Source organism: Erpetoichthys calabaricus, chromosome 2 (assembly GCF_900747795.2).
Source record: "Erpetoichthys calabaricus chromosome 2, fErpCal1.3, whole genome shotgun sequence".
Lineage (NCBI taxonomy): Eukaryota > Metazoa > Chordata > Cladistia > Polypteriformes > Polypteridae > Erpetoichthys > Erpetoichthys calabaricus.
This window is the reverse complement of record NC_041395.2, coordinates 208,344,687-208,363,371: the sequence shown is the minus strand read 5'-3', so window position 1 is coordinate 208,363,371 and position 18,685 is coordinate 208,344,687. Positions and strand designations below refer to the sequence as shown.

Here is an 18,685-nt window from a genome sequence, read left to right as displayed (position 1 = left end):
GAGGTGTTTCATCTTGGTGCGGCAACATGCTGTACCAGCCCATGCTCCCCAAACTGACATGACCTGACCTGTCTAGATTGGTCTGATATGTATGACTTTGGGTATGTGTGTGAGTGTACTCTGTTATGTACTGCTGTACTGTCTAATCATGAATAATACTTTGTATTCAGTGCTGCTCTAATAGGTCCTGGGCTCTTCAGAACCTTGTAATACAGAGAACATATTCAAAGAATGGATAGTTCAGTAAAAATTTCAATAATCTACTAAGTATAGACATTATACTAGCAACTGTGTTATAAAATGGTGAGTAATGCAAGACACATCAATTTCATCTTTGAAACTAAATTTTATATTGTCGGAATTATGTTAGGGCGGTACGGTGGCGCAGTGGGTAGCGCTGCTGCCTCGCAGTTGGGAGATCTGGGGACCTGGGTTCAATTCCCGGGTCCTCCCTGCGTGGAGTTTGCATGTTCTCCCCGTGTCTGCGTGGGTTTCCTCCGGGCGCTCCGGTTTCCTCCCACATTCCAAAGACATGCAGGTTAGGTGGATTGGCGATTCTCAATTGGCCCTAGTGTGTGCTTGGTGTGTGGGTGTGTTTGTGTGTGTCCTGCGGTGGGTTGGCACCCTGCCCTGGATTGCTTCCTGCCTTGTGCCCTGTGTTGGCTGGGATTGGCTCCAGCAGACCCCCGTGACCCTGTGTTCGGATTCAGCGGGTTGGAAAATGGATGGATGGAATTATGTTATGTTCACTTTTCTACAAACACAAAAATTAACAATTATACAGTATAATTGTGTTTTTTTCTCAATTCAGTTTACATTTCTGTTCGGCATTTTACATGGATTGTTGAAGTGAAAAAGTGTTTTTTTATTTGATGTTTTCATAATCATGTAAAGGCAGAATTGTAGCTAATTGCTACAGCAGCAAAAGTGTAATTCCAAAATACTTCTTTGTTGCACAAGGTTATAGCATAATAAGCTTTTCTTCCACACTTTGCTTCTTTCAAAATATTTCTGCAAGACAGCAGTGATGTCTAATGCACTTCTTTCTTCACAACAAGCCAAAGATGGGTTGCATTGTCTATGAAAAATAACGTGCTACACTGACATTTATGTCTTTTTCGTAGTTTAAGATCCTTAATTGAATATACTAGTCATGGTACTCTTCAGTACCAAATCTAGACAGAACACAACATGACCTACAAGTTGGAGAGTCTGCTCTTTGTGCCATTTAATCATCAAAAATCAGACATATATAGTGTTATGATCATTGAGTCTGGCCCATTTTTAAAGTGTGTATCCAATTCTTGGGTGGTACCATCAGCTACTAATTTACAGACCAACACAGATAGTTTATTTTTTATGATCCAGTTCTCCTGGACTTAGTCACTGTTAATAATTTCATCTGGATAAGCAGCAATAAAGGAGGTCATGACAACAGGTAGGTGAATTATTATCTCAAGAGTTAAAAGACAACAGCCCTAAATTAACAAAACAGTAATAACATTCAATCTCAAAAAATGATTAAAGCAAAATGAAAGAAATGCTAAACATATATATATATATATAAATATTGACAGCAAACAATATTAATTCATTATGTAAGAGCCAGTTAAGTATTAACTAATCTATTAGTTTCCAACCTACAGCTGTAATCATTACAACAGACCTTAGACCCCAATGACTAATGGCAGAATTAAAAAACATTTATTTTTAGTAACACAAATTTCCATTATTAAATTTGAAACCTCCAAATAACTCTTCATTTTAAAGCAAGAATTGTGTAATTGCAAGACTGTGAAATGTTTATCCAATTCAATAACATCTACAGGATGTTATTGAGAAAATGGTAGTCTCAAAACACCTAAAACCAATCTTTTTGGTTCAAAAAGAGAACTAATGAGTGCAAATAGTAATGGAGATGGTGTTAAGACTTTTTAACATAACAACATTTGGGATATAAAACCAGTAACAATACAAGAAATGTAAGCCAAGGTAACATATAACCCCTTCTGATCAAGTGAATCCATGACATTTTTTAAAAATACCTCAAAAGGAAGGAATGGTGGTTTTTTAACCTAGTGAAAAGACAGCAAAGCTCTGCTCCAGGATCTCTGAAGGACAATTATTCACTATTAGGTATTTGGAGGAAGTTTGTTAAGATAACTTTCAATTTAAAATAAACAAAATAGACGTAACTAGTTTTAAAAACATTAATTTGTGGTCTGGAGTCAGGGTTTACAAGATATAAACAATCACATAGTCAGAGGATGGATAGGATTAAAAATAAGTACATTAGAGGGTCAGCTCAAGTTGGACGGTTGGGAAACAAAGTCAGAGAGGCGAGATTGCGTTGGTTTGGACATGTGCAGAGGAGAGATGCTGGGTATATTGGGAAAAGGATGCTAAGAATAGAGCTGACAGGCAAGAGGAAAAGAGGAAGGCCTAAGAGAAGGTTTATGGATGTGGTGAGAGAAGACATGCAGGTGATGGGCGTAACAGAACAACATGCAGAGGACAGAAAGATATGGAAGAAGATGATCTGCTGTGGCAACCCCTAACGGGAGCAGCCAAAAGAGGAAGAAGAAGATAGTCAGCAGGATGGCTGCAGTAGTGACTATGCAACAATCTGGTAGAAGAAAGTAATGGGAAGAGCCATAGGAAATGGACTTTCACAGCCTAACAGTTACTGGATTTGAAGAGATGAGGCTAATGACAAGTAATGGTGCCTGGGAGAAAAGTTCTCTCTCTCTTTAAATGAGGCAATCTCTCAGTCCAGATGGGAATGCAGAATAAAAATCTTTATTACGCAAGAATGTAACAAAGAGACTTGATCATAGAGCAAGTGCTTAAACTATGAAATGCATTGATTTATATTACATTTGTTATCATTTATGCAAAATACTCTACTCCTTAAGGTTGTTCCCACCATTACATAATGCCCATCACCTGGCCTTGTGTCCATCATCTGACAAAAACTTGCCAAGATTACTCCTTACACTGTGCAGGTGACTGAGACTTGCTTATTGATCAATTCCCACCATTGAGTCAGAATCAGGAGGACCCACACATAAGATACTGGGCCTCCCACATGAATGGCTTCTTATTACACAAGCATCGCAAGGCTACAGGTTTGGGCAGCTTCATCTCTTAAATCAATACAGCTAAGTTTTCTTATAGTTAATGCTATCTTTAGCTTGTCATCACCTCATGCTACTGTCTGAGCAGGCAGACATAGAAAGTGGCCTTGAGCTGATAAACACAGGCAGTTTTTTTAGCTGCTGGGAAGAAATAGACATAAGCTTTTAATAACTGACTTCTATATGACTTAAAGCTAGCTAATATAACACATTTTAATTTAGCTTGAGTAAAAGTATTGATATAAGAAAGTATTGATACATAAATTTAAATTCTCCATATACATTTTCTAAAATAGTAGCCTGTTTAGTACTCTTATGGTTAAAATCTCAGCAGCTGTATTTCTTTAAACAATGGGCTTTTCAGTTCTCTCAGAGTAGACAGTGTCCTTGACTTTTTATTATCTCACTGAAGTTTTAAACTTAGCAGCAAGAAAGAAAGACAGGCTGCTTGTGAGTGAAAAAGCCAGCAAGCTTTATGCTAACAAATAAACAAGGGCTTTTAAGCTACTTAGAAATAAAAATATACGCATACATTTTTAATAATTCTAAGACTAATGTTGAAAGCACATTGATCTATAAATGTAAATTTACTAAAATGCCAAGTAGAAATTTCTTTGAACTAAGTGCACATGACAATAAAACTGATCTTCTATTTACACAAACAATAGCCTAGGAGAACAGCACCTGTCTGCTCAAAAATGTGGATCAGCAGAACAGTGATACCTTGAAAACACTGAAGTATGACTTTGTTTTACATGAAGAAATATAGCCAAGGACGTCCAAAACAGTGTGCCTGCACTTTGCCATCAAAATGAGTATGTTGTATCAAGTTACTGTAAAGGATAATCAAAATAGGACACAAATGATAGTGTCATACTTTGAAAGACCTAGTGCTTCTAGCCTATAGCCACCACCACAACACCTATCTTTTTAAGGATAAAACTAAACAGGAAGGTTTTTATAGGTCAGGAATAATCACCAAAGTGAAGCAATATTATGTGGCATACTTTGATTGTCTGCTCATGGGATTTATTAGGCCCATTTGTGTACCATTGTCTTCCCACAATCAATATTCCATTTGAAAAGACTGCTGTGAATGTCAAAGGGAGAGTAGAAAACTTTGTCAGGGGTCATTAATGTAAAATGTTTTCTTGCATTATTATATACCAAAAAATATTGATGGAGTAGGGCACCCAGTTCAGTTCAGATTTGTTTAAATAACTATATAAATTATTAGAGATAAAAAATCTATACATATTGGAATATCATCCTCAAAACCAATGATGTACCAGAACGGTATAATAAGACCCTTGAGCAGTACTTACTGTACTTAAAGTAATGCAGCAGGAAAGAAAGCATTGGAATCGGCTCCCACTCCTTACTCTTTTTGGTAATTAAAAGGTGCCACAGACTTGGACTGGACTTTCTCCATTCTCCATTCAAGATGTTATACAGGAGACGTGCTATCAGACTTCTAAACATTACCTAAAAGGTTTGAGAACAGCAACAAAAACGATGTTCCAACACAATGCAACTAACTCCATTGAAACTAGAGGATTCTTAAATTTGCAGCCATGCCAGTTTTCTTCTGAATACCACTACGGTCACCTCCATGGAACAGCAGATGCCCTGTCCTGGGTGCATAGGCTCATGGGGGTTGAGTGGTAATGCCACAATTACCTTCATCTACCCATACTAGAAACACTGGGCAGCAACTGGAGGGGAATAAGAACTTGAGATGAGTCAGGCGTTGTTCTGCTTTATTATCTGGAGGCGACTAGGAGTGTGCTCCACCAGGGACATGCTCCGGAAGAGACATCGAACACACAGGTAAGCCAGAACAGCTCATTGTCATGATTTGGACAAATTTGTAAAACATTTTTGAACTTGATGTTTGTTATCTGGTCTAGGAAAATTCTACTTTTGGGGTTTGGAATCATGGAGATTCCTTTGACATTATTATTTAATATGTATTTGCAATTTTATTTAATGTTATTCAATTTTGTTATGATGTGATATCATTCTGTTTCCATTATGGCCACCACCATTCTGTTTGTTTCTTGCTTACATATGACAGTTGGTTGTTAAGAGGTATATCCAGTGTGCCCACACACGTGACTCTTTATAAAGGCACTATACAAATAAAATGTTTAATTCTTCTTCTTCTTCTTCTTATTATTATTATTATCTACCATCACCATTAATAACACTGGTCTACAAAAAATATTTTTTGTTTGCTACTGGGAACTTCAGAGCAGCTCTTTATTAAGTTTTTTACACTGATTTTATATATGAAATTGGAATTAAGCTAGTACGTCAGGTTTTTGAAATACACATCATTGACGTTTTGACACTTTTGAATATCAATATAATACATCAACACAATATCTGGAGTTTGGACTATGTCCCACCAAAATTGTTTTGACGTGTTTATTCTGAAAACAAACCAGAAGATGATGCAAGAGACACATTAAAGCATATTTATGTCAATTTACCTCAATATAAAAGTGAGGTTGGCATGCCCAAAAATGTTGGAGGCACTCTCTTTTGCGCTTGTAAACTCTCTTTGCAAGAACCAACAGTAGTCACTCATCATGCTCCGAGTGAATTTTCCCCGATATTAGTTTTCCATCACCTTTATATCTTGATAAAATCTTTCCCCATGTTCATCGCTGACATCGCCCAGATTTGGTGGAAAAAAGTTGAGATGAGAATGTAAAAAATGCGTCTTCAGTGACATTCTGGCTCCCATAAGTTGATACGCTTTCAGCAGGTTCTCCACAAGCTCAGCATTATTCTTTGCTCTTTGAGTGCAAAGAAAATTCTGGAGAACCTGCACAAATGATTCTCAGGCTGCTGATTCAGTGGGCTTCAGATTCCTTTTGAATTTATCGTGAAGCATCAGTTCACGGACTTCAGGAACAACAAAAACACCTTCCTTAATTTTAGCTTCACTTTTCTCGAGACCAAACTTATTTCTTAAATGCTGAAAAGCATCACCGTTTCTGTCCATCACTTTGACAAAATTTTCAAAGTAATGGTGAATCTAACAAACAAAATGTCCTGAAATGCAATGTTATGTTTAACAGTAAAACCTCTACCTACTGCACCGTCATGTCTGAGTTGTGTCATAATGCTTTAGAATCCTATAAGACCTGGTAATCAGTAACAAAGATTTTTTTCTGGTAATTAAAAATTAATAATTTTTAAATGAAATTATTAATGACAAGGTAAACAACTCACAGTTGTTAGTAACGTTTGGTGAATTCTTTTATCTCAATGGCATCCTTAGTGGAATTACCAGTATTTATTAAAAAGGTTATCTGCCTTTACTGTCCAGTCACCCTAGTTGTCCAAGACCTGGAACATCATAACTAAAACACAGGATGTGCTGGGCGAAAACAGCTTTCAGATTCAGAGTCAACAAGTGAAACCTGTTAAAGTAAAGGTGAAAGACTCCCAGTAGCAAAATGCTTGTTGAAAAGTGTAGTAAGTTCACAATTGTATAACTTCTAAAAGATTTTTTGCTGTGATTAAGGTTATGGTTTGTCATTTTTTTGACTCTCAGCTTCAGAATTTTTACTGCAATTATTGTCTCACGTTTTGGATTAGTTAATACTGAATTTTGACTTCTTAGTTTTCAGCTTATTTGTCTGTTACTTATACTACATCTATCTCCTGATTCCTTATTTATATTTTTACCTGTGTGATTTTTCACTTTCTCACACTGGGTATATCAGCAACTTGGAGAATTAGTAAAATTAATCCTAAAATGAAACATGTCATAAAAGAAATAAGACACACACAAAAGGAGGTATTGGAAATACAGAAGTGACTAGAGGTTGTTGATAAATAGGTCAATAACTTAATTGCTTCCTTTTAGCAGGTAGTTTATGAATTATATAGACTAGAGAAATAAATATGGGGGGCAAGCTACAGAAAACCACAGTTACTGTAAAATAACCCACAATGCAAACAGGCTGGTTGATATGTTAATTAATAATTTTGTTAAATTGCATTGTTTCCCACAATCCTTCATTTCTAACTGTTTGTGTCTAAATTATGGAAGAACTTTGGCAACACACTTGATTGTTTCTTGAATCTCACTTTGGGTTATCATCTCAAGGCTAGCAGGAAAACCAAAAGAGTTACTGTAACAGGGATGTGCAGAAATTCTTCTGGCGTACCATTGCTATCTTTCAAGATCAATAGTTTACCATGCTTCCCACAGCTGACTTTGCACAGAATTTTTTGTATAATTCAGTGACAAAAATATCCCCAATTCAGTGTCATCATGGATTTAAGCCAAATTTAACTGGAGTTAATTCTGTTTCTCCTTTACTTACTAGTCTGACATTGTACTTGACTAATTTGTGAGATATGTGGAAACAAGTAAAAATGGTGAAATACCCAGGAGTTTCAGGCAGGACACAAGATGTGGTTCTCAACAAGAAACGTCCACATGAGAATTCTATTTTGATATTTGGCTCCGTGGTTTAGAGGACCTTATTGTATTATAAATAAAATAAATCTAGTCTCATACAAACTAGAACTCCCAGCTTCTTTTATAATTCATCCTATGTTTAATGTCTACAGATTAAAACCTGGATACTCCACAGTCTGTGTTTTCAGCTGAGTATTCTTTCTTCACCGACTGTGCTTGATAGAAAACATAAATTTGAAGTGTTAAAAAATTTTGGAATGTCGTAAAAGGGGATCTACCATATAACACCTTGTAATTTGGTGAGGTTATGGTTCCAAACAATGGTTTTGGATCCCTTACACAGATCTTTATGTTCCTAATTCACTGCACTATTTTCATTTAATACAGCATCATAAACTCATGGTACATCTGGAGGTATGCATTAGGAGGGGCCCTCTGTTTGAGTTATATTACATACATTTTCCTGGTCTAAGAAAATAATGTTTCTAGGATTAGGAATCATAAAGATTCTTTTGGCCTTATTATTTTCCTTTATATATGTTAAACAAATGTTAATATTTTTTGTGTTGTGTTTTTGTTAGCATGGAACCAAATTTTGTTTTTCGTTATGGCCACCATCAACTCATAGGTTCTATGATTAGATAGAACAGTTAATTGTTAAGGGTGTGATTGATGCAGTGGCAACGCTTTATAAGCCATGGTCACCATTAACAACATAACCAGCTTTTTCATAACTACTAAAAGATTTTTTGCTGCATTTAAGCTTATAGTCTCTTTTTTTAAGATGTGTAACTACTGAAGGTTGACTACAGTTACTGCCTCACATTTTTGCTTAGTTAACAGTGAATTTTTGAGTTGCTCGTTTTTAACTTATTTGCCTGTTATTCAGACTGTGCTTATCTCCTGATCCCATATTTAGATTTTTACCTGTGTGATTTTTCACTTTCTTACACTGGGAATAACACTCATGTGGGCTGGAGAGTACATAAGAGGACCACCTTTTCCACCACTTGTCCCTAAGAGAGTATAGGAAACATCCAAACCAGAAGGTCAGGGTCAGCTATATCAGTGCCAAAGTTAACCCCAATACAGTACTTTATCTTAATTCAGACAAATTATTGTTCAATTAGTACATGTTACAAGTTGTGATTATTATAACCCACTAAAAATGTTTTAGGAAAAATGCTACACTTATCACTCCTTTACTGTTTTACTTTACTAAAGTTATTTATTTACATAAATTAAACAATTTGGTTTCATTAATATATACAGCTAAGTGTTAAAAATATACAAAGTTGTTGCTTTTGAATCGAATTACCTAATGGCAATGTGCTAATTTACAGTGTGTAAAGGAAAAAGAGCTGGTGCCAGCATTGAGCCCTTAGGAATTCCATTGATATCTACAGACAGCAATGGCAGTATATGACCAAAAGGCTTAATAAGAACTTAATGAATAATATTTTAATAATTATGAAGAGCACTGTGACATTGTAGTCACATTAGACTGCCACAAAGAAAAATATCTTTCAATTATATGTTCTATTCATCTACTTTTCATATTGATAACTAACATATAAAAATAAAACATTTCTCATGTAAGATACTTACTGTGGCCCAAAAGTATATTAAGTTGATAGATACTCGAATGGATGTTTTCCACTGCTGTATCACCCTGGTTAAAGATGTTTTCCAGCTTTCCAGTTAGACAGTCAATTTTTGGTACTTTTTTGTCATGGTTTTTATCACTTACATTTGCTTTTATTCTTTTTCTTCTTTTGTCTTTAAATTGTAACAAAATTAAAATGGCTGAACATTAATAGGTGTGGGGTGGCACAGTAAGAAGACCTGGGTTCACTTCCTGAGTCCTCCCTGCGTGGAGTTTGCATGTTCTCCCTGTGTCTGCGTGGGTTTCCTCCGGGTGCTCTGGTTTCCTCCCACAGTCCAAAGACATGCAGGTTAGGTGCATTGGCGATCGTAAATTGTCCCTAGTGTGTGCTTGATGTGTGGGTGTGTTTGTGCCCTGTGGTGGGCTGGCGTCCTGCCCGAGGTTTGTTCCTGCCTTGCGCCGTGTGCTGGCTGGGATTGGCTCCAGCAGACCCTCGTGACCCTGAGTTAGGATATAGTGGGTTGGACAATGACTGACTGACTGACTGATTAATAGATGTAAAGGATAATCATAATAGGTTTCAATTAGAACACTTTTACATTAGTTATAAGGTTTGCCTTTTATTTGTTCTTGAATATTCCATGTTACTTGCCATTGGCAGTTTGCAATTCCACCACTTGTTAAATGATGCTTCTCTTTAAGTGCTTTACCTATATTGGTTATTTGATTACTTCCCAGGATTGATCTGTATGTAATTGTTATGTCTGGCTGGCTAGTACTCTCTATTTCTCTTCAGTACTGTGTATGGGACTAAGTAGGACAGAGAAACCACGAATGTATATTTAGGATAACAAATGAAATGTAGTTTGTTGTTATTTTTAAAGGGAACTATTCTTCTATTTTCTGAACTCACTTAATCCAGTCATTGTGGGGGCCAGAAAAAAATCCCAGCGCTATTTGGTACAAAGCAGGACCCAGTCCTGGACATCACAAGGCTCATTCAAGTACACAAGCAAACTCGATATCACCAGGAAAAACTATAGCTGCCATTTACCCTAGATCACTGTCTGTACAGTATGTCCTCCTCATGTCTACCTCTGGTTTTGCTTTCACGTTACAAAGGTTTGCACTGTTAAAGGTTAGGAGCATGGATGCAGAAAAAGCATTTGATATGGTTAAATGGGATTATCTATTCACCACTGTGCATGGATCAAACTACTGTACACCAGTCCAGAAGCTTCAGTTTGTATTAACACCATCTCAGACTACTTCAAACTAGAACGTGGTACTAGACAAGGCTGCCCCTTGTCACCATTGCTATTTGCAATCGCCATTGAGGAATTGGCTATTCACTTTCGAAATGCATCAGAGATAAAGTGGATTTTCAAAGAAGGACTTGAACAGAAAATATTACTATATGCAGATGATATGGTACTGTATATATCAGACCCACAAAATTCTGTGCCTGCAGCCCTAACTGTACTAACAGAATTTCAAAAGATATCTAGACTCAAAATTAAACTGAACAAAAATGTGCTTTTTCCAGTAAATTCTATAGTAAATAACATTAGATGGGACACCTTCTCTTTTATCATTGCAGATCAGTTTAAATACCTAGGGCTAAACATCACAAGTAAATATAAAGCTCATTTTCAAAAAAAATTTGCTGTTTGCATGAACAAAATTAAACAAGATGTGCATATATGGTCTATCCTCCATCTTTAGCAGGGAGAATTAACACTGTCAAGATGAATATCCTCCCTAAGCTTGTTTCTATTTCAAAGCATCCCCATATACATTAACAAATCAATTTTAAGAAATTACATTCAATCATAACCTCATTTATTTGGAATTCGAAATATTCACACATCCAAAGAGCAACCCTACAACGACCTAAAGCAGACGTCGGTATGGCACTACCTAATTTTCAGTTTTATTATTGGGTGGCAAACATACAAGCAATAAAGACACACACTAGCTTGGTCTGCAATAGAAATGAAATTCTGCAGTACCTCTTTATATTCCTTGCTTTGTACACCAATAAATACAAGTTATCACCAATATACTAACAACCCAATTGTTCTTCATTCACTCAGAATATGGAACCTATGTAGGAAGCACTTAAAGTTACAGAATATTTTATCTGTGGCACCTCTACATGATAACCACCTTTTTCTACCCTCTCAAACTTGCACAGTTTTTAATGTTTGGAAAGTGTATGGGATAAAATCATTTAGAGATTTGTACATAAATAATGTATTTGCATCCTATGAACAATTACACTCTAAATTTAGTTTTCCATTAACACAATTTTTCCACTATCTTCAAATAAGAAACTTTGCTAAACAAAATCTGCCCAATTTTCCTCACCTCCCACCTATTTCTATTCCAGAAGAGATATTGATCAGTCTTGAAGACTCAGACAGCATTTCCATAATGTATAAAACCATTTTAAAGTCCCTTCCTTTAAAAGTTCCCAAAGTACAGTGGGAAAAGGATCTCTTACTCAACATTTCAGAAAAGGAGTGGAAGGTAGCCACACACAGAATTCACTCTAGTTCCATATGTGCAAAGTATTCAATTATTCAACTTACATTTTTTTATCATGCACATCTATCTTGTTTAAAATTATCCAAAATGTTTCCAGGGCAAGATCCAACCTGCGAACATTGCAATCAAGCTCCAGCTTCACTACATCACATGTTTTGGGCATGTACTAAATTAACATCATTTTGGAGAACAATTTTGAAATGCCTATCAGACAGCCTTGGTATCACAATCACTCATAATCCATTAATAGCTGTGTTTGGTGTACTCACAGAAGGACTTAAAAGTGGAGAAGGACAAACAAACTGTAGTTGCCTTTACTTCACTATTAGCACGAAGACTTATCTTCAACTGGAAGAATCCTAACCCACCTCTGTTAAGTCAGTGGGTAACTGATTTTATATACTATTTGAAATTGGAAAAAATGAAATTCTCTCTTAGAGGATCTATTCAAAACTTTTTAAAAACCTGGCAGGATCTAACCAATACTATTTTTAAATAAGCACTTATATTGGGGAGAAAGACTCCTTTCCCTTTATACAACTCTCAAAGGTTTTACTCTGGCTCTTGGCCTTTCTCTCTTTCTCATGGGTGGAGGTGGATTTGAATTTAGTTTTGTTAAGTTTGATTTGATCGTATGGAATGTTACATGCTTTTAATAAATTCAATAAAAGATTTAAAAAAAAAACAACAACAAATGATTGGAAGCATGTGCTGATAGTGCATTTTGCCGCAACCACCTCATGACAAACCACCTGGATTGGGACCCAAGTGCAGCGGGTGACACCTCAGCACCAAACTGGAACAGTGTGAGATTTTTTTTATGGTGGCTGGAGTGCCAATCCTGCCACCAACCCCCGGTTTTCTCTGTAAGTTGGGGGACCTGCTTGCAGGGCTGGATGTATATTAACATCATACCCAGTTAGGGTGACCAAGCGTCCTCTTTTTACGTCCTGTCCGGGGCGTCCTGTCGGGTTTTATAAATTCACAAAAATGTCCGGTTTTTCACAGGACCATTACGCGTGTACGTAAATTAACTGGCGTTTTGCACACAATACTAGGGTACTACTTTTTTGCGCGACGTAATTACCGGGAGGCTGCCTTGTGGGCAGGTCTGCGCTGCGCGCGCAAACACACAGACACAGACAGGGAGCAGTGCAGACAGGGATCTGAGCACAGAGCGGAGTATAGCAGGGAAAATGCCGAAGCGTAAGTGCAGCTTCACCGATGAACTGCAAAGAAAATTTCCCACATACCGTCCCAGTCGGGACAAGTGGGAAGTGGAGTGCACCGTGTGCAAAGCCGGTACATATGTCTCGGTATCCAATAAAGGTGCTGGGGATCTGAAAGCCCACATGGACACCGAGAAACATAAAAAAGCTGTGCGAGGTGAGACTAGTTCATCTGCAAAGTTGACAGAGTTTTTTTGTCAGACCAGGAAAAACAGAGGATGATGTAAATGCAGCAGAAGGTGCAATGGCTTTTCATACAGTGAAACATCACAACAGTTACAGGTCCATGGATTGCACCAGTACTTTGCTTAAAAAGGCATTTCCTGACTCTGACATTGCAAAAAAGTTTAGTAGTGCTCGCACCAAGACCGAAGCCATCGTCAATGGTGGTATAGCCCCCCACTCTGTTGAAATCACTCATGAAGCACTCAAAGAAATCCAGTACTGTGGTGTTTCCACAGACGGGAGTAACCACGGAGCAGTGAAAATATTCCCAGTCATAATCCAGTATTTTGACTGGAAGAAGGGTGGCGTGCAAACAAAATTGATTGAAGTTAAAGACACACCCAATGAGACAGCAGAAACCATTGCAAAATATCTCACAAAAACCCTGGCAAAAAACAATCTGTCGGAAAAATGCATTGTATTTACTGGAGACAATTGCAACACAAATTTTGGAGGAATCCGACGTGATGAAGCTGGAAAGAATGTGTTTGCAAATTTGAAGAGTTTGCTGCAAAACAAGACTCTGATCAATGTGGGTTGCCCAGCACACATATTGAATAATTGTGCACACCATGGGGCAGGCACAATAGAAATTGACATTGAGAATATCATATTCAAAATCTACCAGGACTTTCACATTTACACTGTGCGCACTGAGAGCCTGAAGGAGTATTGTGATTTTGTTGAGATTGATTACAGAAGGATGCTCTCTCACAGCAAGACAAGGTGGCTGTCATTGTTCCCAAGCTTTGAGAGGATGTTACAGATGTTTCCAGCTTTAAAGGCATATTTTCTGTCTCAGCAAAAGCCACCCATAGCACTCAAGAGTTTTTTTGAAAATGATTTTGCTGAAATCTACCTTTGGCATATGCACACACTCATGTCTGTGTTCCACACCCACATTCAAGAAATGGAACAGAAGAACATGTCCATTATGGAAGTGAAGAAGATATTAAACAATATACATACCATTCTTCTTCAACGCAAGAGCAACAACTTCATGTCCCTTAAAGTTAAGGGACTACTGGCACAGAAGCGCAAAGATGGACTTGACAAGGAGGATGAAGAAGAGAAGCAGGATGAAGAAGAAAACTAAAGATGAAAAGTCTAGATTCTTTTTGTTTAAGTTTTTTTGTCTTTGTGAGACTCTTCTGTTATTTATTTTATTACATTTAAGAGATATATTGTTGAAGCTGGAACAGAATAGTTCATATTTAGAACAATATTTATTTATTTGAAGAGTCTAAGAGAGCTATTATTTTGTTATAAGTTTTTACAGATTTCATTTTATTACAGAGGTTAATTCTGCACCATTGAAGTATAATAAATAATGTTCATCAACCACCAAGAAGCTTGTCTGAATTCGTCTGGAGGCCGTGCCGATCGTCCTCTTTTTTGGAAATCAAAATATGGTCACCCTAAGGACAATGCAAATACAGGTTAAGGGCCTTGCTCAAGGGCCCAATGGAGTTAGGTTCATGAATAATTCTGATCCAGTGTGCGTATGTGTATGCTAAGTGTGTGCTGTAACAGACTGTTTCCCAATACAGAGTTGCTTCCATGTTGTGCCCTATACTCCTGGAATGGCCTCCACTGGGCTAGAATAAACAGTAAATAAATAAGTAAATTGTTCCTTCATTTTATTATGTTAGACTGCTGGAATCATTCATTTTCTTCTTCTGATCATGATGGTAAATAATAAAAAGATGTCTATAACAAGGTATCTAGTGTAAAATGTAATTGCACGTTCCTCATAAAATAGTTGTTAGATTGCAATATTTAAAAAAGAAGGTAAAAAACAAAACATATACATGGAACAATAAAGGGTCAAATCCACAAGGTGCTAAAACATTTCATCGAATTTTTGTGCCACAAGCAAATCACTAAATTAAACTGCATCTTCATTAACACTGAAAACGAGCTTCTAAATAAGAAAGTAATTTAAATTAAGAAAAACTTAAGGATCCATCGGTCTCGAACTGGTGACCTCTGGTATGAAGAATACGATTAAACGCAAGTGATTAATTAAGCACATACGTAAATTAAAGCCTGCAAATGGTCCGTAATGGATTAATTAAGTGAAACAAAAAAACTAACTACATGGAGCACAAGCACTGGGTTTAGGACCTGCCAACGTTCCTCTTTCAATCCAGCTTTTTTACCTCATTAAATCAGGTATTCCTGAAGATTAAATACGTTTCTTTAAGAATTTGCTTATAATGCCTCTGGCTTGGCTTGTAGTCATGGATTTTACTTTGTAATTACTGAGTGCTAGCTGTTATAAAGTTGTGTCATAGCTTTACGGTGCAAACAAATTGTGCCGGTGATGGTCCAACGATCGAAACGCATTCCAATCCTTGACTTTATTTTCTATTTCAGTCTGAAAGTAACCTTTGCCCATTTCCTTTTTTTTATCAAAATTGAGAATAATCACTTGCTCGCATGCAAAAAAAACTGTTCGTGGAGCTTATAAGTAACTTATTATAGAATACGCATGCGCGAAGTGCGTATAACCTCCTTTGAGTCACGCGTGCGGGACAGCTGACAAACCTTTGTCATATGATTGCGGCAGTAGGAAGTTCAAATGATGCTGCTGCACCATAACGGGTTGTTTTAATATGAAAATCCCTCGGGGTTGACCAAAAAGTGAGTGTAATTACTTCCAGCGCCGAAAAATGAAATTTATTTAAAGCTTTACAGTAATTCAGGAAAATGCGAAGTAGCGCTTTTGCATTGCCGGGCCCTAGTGGGGTTTATTCCAATACGACTTTTCTCGGCGATAGCAATAAGTATCCCTTAAATACTCGCTATGGTTGCGAACAGAAAAGTTAATCTTGTTTTGTCATGTTTGCTTTCTAATTTCTTCACGCACACATTTTCCTGTTGACATCATCACCAACGCGTTTTTCATTAATATGGTTATCAGAAGACTGACGAAAAGTTGTGGGCTCAACTTGACCCCGACTTCTGCCGGGGGGGTGGTGGTGGTGGTGGTGGTGTGTGTGTGTGTGTGTGTGTTTTTTCTAAAACTATATATTCGGAACTGTTTGTTCAGATTAATCGTGATCGAGTGCAAGCGCAGATATATTCTTATTCCAATTGCCAACTGTTCAATTACACATGCTCAGTTTAGTTTGACCTTATGCTTTTGCCGGTCTCAATTTAGTAGCTGAAAAGGTATTTGAAAATTGTTTTGTAAGTCCGGCACCATTAAATTAGAGTATATTGTTTTGGTAATTTAAGGCCAATCTGAAGGATGACCAGAGGGCGTAAAATAATAACACTCTGCGTACAGTAATTAAATTTTATTATATGATGGGAGTGAATATCTTTAGAAACCCCAAGTTTAGGAAGTGCCTTTTCAAGGATTGTCGGGGAAAAAAATCATTTTTCAGGTTTGGTCTGAACTAATGTAATCAATCAGGGTCAGTTACTGATGAAAATCACATTTTAGTTACTGAACAGTTGCGTTTCTTATCTGCTGTTCCGCGGATTGGTTTTCGCTTTGTACCAGATGCTATAGAAATGCTGCCTCTCTGAATTTTGAATGAGGTGAAAAGTCTGAGGGTACTTGTATGTATGTATGTATTCTTCAACAAAGTATTTCTTTCAGTCTTCAGAAATCTAAGTAAAGGGACTGTATTGTGTAAATTAGAGTCTATTGTAAAGTGTTTACATACATACATCCATCCATCCATTTTCTAACCCGCTGAATCCGAACACAGGGTCACGGGGGTCTGCTGGAGCCAATCCCAGCTAACACAGGGCACAAGGCAGGGAACCAATCCCGGGCAGGGTGCCAACCCACCGCAGTAAAGTGTTTACACTAGCACTTTATTGGCTGTACCCTGGAACAGATAAGCTGATTGTCGCACTGTTAAAATGTGTGTAATAGATGGATGGGTTAACATGTTAATATCCACTGCAACAGACAGGCAAGCACTTTTGCTTGGTAGTGGATAATCATATAGTTCTTACTAGTGGGTAATCTTACTATTCTTTAATACCATTTTAATTTTCACTCCAAGATCGTAACATGATTTTTTTGTTAAGTCACCTACTTTTTTTGAGCCCAGTTTGAGGAGGCACAGACACTTGAAATCAGAACTGTCTTTATGGTAGATAGGTAAGTTTAACCAAGTAATGCTACTTATAACAAATGCATTGCATGCACGTTTTAAGTGCCTCTGTTTAAACTCTGTATCACTGGCAATAGGTCAGACCTACTAACACATAATGGATGCATAATGTCATGACCATAGACTAGAATACATACAAAATGAATGCACAGTGGAATGCTGAGGTTTTCTGTAACTTTTCTGTGTATTGTTTTGTTTTTTTGCCCTTATTTTGCATTGCGGTATAAGAGCTATGAAAGGGTGCTGTTGAAGTGTGAGTCAGTTTGCATTGCATGAGCCTATATGATGATGATGATGATGATGGTGTGTGTGTGTTTTTCACTTTTTGTCAGTAGGAGCCACCCAAATTTCCACTTGTGGACAGTAGAAGAAATCAAAGCAAACAAGCAAAAGCCTCCCTCATTTAAAAAAAAAAAATAAAAAAATTTTAAGGATGTTCGGCAATAATGCACACAAATAAAATGTTGTCATCTCATTTATAAAAGTGATGAGTCATATGCTTTTTATGCTGTTAATTTCTAATGGTTTTAGTAATGCAGAGCTTTAATAGTTAAACTTTATTAATCCCATGGGGAAATTCAGATGCATACAGGAGCAGAAACATAAAAAACAAGGATAGAAACTCCTAGGACAGATAATTGATAAACAGAAAAATAAATTTGAATTAACAAGTACATTGGGTGGAAGCATTGAATGGCCTGATAGCAGTGTACAGTAAAGACCCTCAGAGGTGCTTTTAACACACCATGGAGAAATGAGCCTGTAGCTAAACATTTTCCAAGAGAGAGCTTCCTGGAAGGGATAATGGAGATTTTTCATGATGACATCCAATTTTGCCATCATTCTTTTCTAATACAACTTCCAGTGTGTCCAGGGTTCGCCCTTGTGATGGTGTAGACTTACGTTTGTTCAGGCATTGTTCTTTTGTGCTCTGGAGACAGCAGTGTAGAACCCCACACTGGCTAGTATGGACTGATGAGACCATTTCCCACAGCTTCCTGCACACATCAAACAACCCGAGTCTCATTAGCAAGTACAGTCTGCTCTGGTCATGCTTGTATAGCACCGCTCTGTTGCCATACCAGTCCAGTTTGTTGTTTATATTTACCCCTAGGTACTTGTAGCTCTGCAACTCTTCAATATCCTCCTCTTGAATGGTAACTGGTCTTGGAGGCTTCATGGCACATTGGAAGTCCACCACCAGCTTCTATCTTGCTGATGATGAGTTGCAGTTGTTGTCCCAGCACTTCAAGACAAAGTCCTCCACAAACTTCCTGTACTCTGACTCCACTTCATTATTAATGCAGCCTATGATGGATGAGTCATCTGAAAATTTCAAACTCTGGTATTGTACT

General features: G+C 37.3%; 1 protein-coding gene and 1 long non-coding RNA gene across 7 annotated transcripts in view; one reads left to right on the top strand and one right to left on the bottom strand.

Annotated features, from left to right (window-relative positions):
* The window catches only part of LOC114646752 (uncharacterized), a 182,404-nt gene that overhangs the window by 103,773 nt on the left and 59,946 nt on the right, over window positions 1-18,685 (bottom strand). The gene's annotated exons all lie outside the window — the stretch shown is intronic.
* The window catches only part of gba (glucosidase, beta, acid), a 77,422-nt gene continuing 74,088 nt past the window's right edge, over window positions 15,352-18,685 (top strand). Inside the window, exon 1 of one of the 4 annotated variants that reach the window (XM_028795077.2) lies at window positions 15,352-15,366. The gene's annotated coding sequence lies outside the window, so the exon portion shown is untranslated. Of the gene's footprint in view, window positions 15,367-15,725; window positions 15,838-17,678; window positions 17,717-18,685 lie in introns of those variants that run through there. The other 3 variants (XM_028795075.2, XM_028795079.2, XM_051923719.1) reach the window with 3 other exon arrangements.